Source organism: Dromaius novaehollandiae, chromosome 19 (genome assembly GCF_036370855.1).
Source record: "Dromaius novaehollandiae isolate bDroNov1 chromosome 19, bDroNov1.hap1, whole genome shotgun sequence".
Classification (NCBI taxonomy): domain Eukaryota; kingdom Metazoa; phylum Chordata; class Aves; order Casuariiformes; family Dromaiidae; genus Dromaius; species Dromaius novaehollandiae.
This window is the reverse complement of record NC_088116.1, coordinates 3,012,195-3,014,153: the sequence shown is the minus strand read 5'-3', so window position 1 is coordinate 3,014,153 and position 1,959 is coordinate 3,012,195.

The following is a 1,959-nucleotide window of genomic DNA, read 5'->3' as shown; positions in this document are numbered from 1 at the left end:
GTTCTTTACTTGCAAATAGTTTTTGTGTTAAAACCTAACGCCCTTTTTACCGTTTACAGCTAAACCTTTCTTTTGTGACGAGTTTAAACAGAAATACGCGATTTTGGTTCATCATGGGAAAAACCTTTGTTGCTTTCTAGAGCAGAACAGCACCCAGTTGTCTCGCGGATGACCCGTGTCCATGTTCAAAGGGAGCAGCACCCACAGGGGTTCCCTGAAGTCCCCAGGTAGGCCACCGGGCAAGGCTGGGTTTGGCTGAGCCGCGCAGGGACGAGACGGTATTGCTGCACGGACTCGGGGCTGAGCTCCTTCTGTCTCCTGCGCTTGCCTTTGAAGCAAGCCGGATTTTTGTTGTTAATTGAAGGCATTTAATTTCCCAGTCAGCTTTCAGCTTGTCCACGTGCAGCTGCACAGTGCTGAACGCAGGTTTGCAACCGTTAAAATGCAATGTTTTGGTGAATGAGTAAATGAATAGCTGAATTGGCTGACAAATGTAGTTACTGGATTCGGAGCAGATGTTTTGGAAATTTTGTAAATAGGTAGAAAGCATTTGTAGAATTAAAAGCATGCTATTTGCTACTCTTGTGCTTTCCTTCTCTCCTATTAGGTGATAAATGTCATCAGTTATCTTAAAATTACACCTCCAGGAATCACGTTATCCGCCAGAGCTCAGGTGATTGATCTCAGCTCTCATTTTGTGGGTTTCAGTCCTTTTGGATGTGCAGAAAGAGGTGAGAAAGTGACGTGAGCGCAGTTCAAACTCTGGAAGGCGGCAGAAAAAACGTGATTTTGTTTTAGATCTCAGAATTTGTAGAACAGTATTTTTGAGGCCTGACCTAGCTTGTCGATGCAGTACAAAAAGGACTGAAACACTTGTGCTTGTCTCTGTAAAACGCTCTACTTTAGGAGACTGTCCTGTGCGGAAGAACTGCCCTGCCAGTTTATCCCTCCTGTTCCACAAAGGGGCCTGTCTGCGTGAGGAAAATTTGCAGGAAAATCCACAGAATAAAACCCAGGAAGCCCCAAAACTTCCCTCTGGAGGGATCTCACGACACCTGTCATAAAAGATCAGATTCCCCACTTACTTGCCCCCTCTCTAGCCTTTTATGAAAGCAAAAGATAGATATAAAATACCATGTAATTAGAAGAGCAGCATTTTGCGCTTCAGTGCCCTGGTGTAAAGTTACAGGTTAACAGCGCGTCCGGCCCCTGTGGAAGCACTCTGGGTTCGTCTAACGCACACGGAGCCGGTTTCTGTCCGCTATGTTAAGAAAAGGACGTTGCAAATACAGCGTGTGGTGAGTAACCAGGCCGGGTTTTTGCCCTCCGAAGGCGTATTTCCAGCCGATCAGCCGCCGGGGAGGACCCTGGGCTCTCGGGGCCACCGGAGCTCAAGCAACGCTTGTGTTTGAGTATTTAAAATATCTAGGATATACCTAGGAATTCGCAGTGTTGGGCCTGGCTCTGTGCTGCCGTGGCACAGAGGGACGCAGCGGTGGACGGCTTGCTTGGGCAAGCAGGCGATGGGGATTTGGGTTTTTTTCCCCCGTTAGTGCAGGTAGAGCAGTGCCTCTGGCTGGTGAGGGGCTGGGGGCTGCTGCTGGGGCCCGGCCACCCCCGCGGCGAGGAGCTGGGCCTGTTCCCCAGAGGGCCGTGGTGTGACACAGCTGGCCCTGGGCCTCCCAGCGCGCCTGGGGTGAGCGTGCACACCCGTGTCCCTCCTGGTGCGCCCGCACACGCCTGTCCTCGCGCTGGGGCTGTGCTACTGCCCTCGGCGTCGAAGAAAAAGGCATCGTGTGTTGGGGTAAGGCCCCCCTGGGCCTGGTGCCACCTCCCCCGGGCCTGGTGTCACCCCTGGGCCTAGTTCCCCGCCCACACACGGGGCCTTGGTGTCACCTCTGGGTCTTCCCCCCCCCCCCCAAGCGGCCGGCGGCAGCAGCGGCGCCGTCGCCCCGCCCG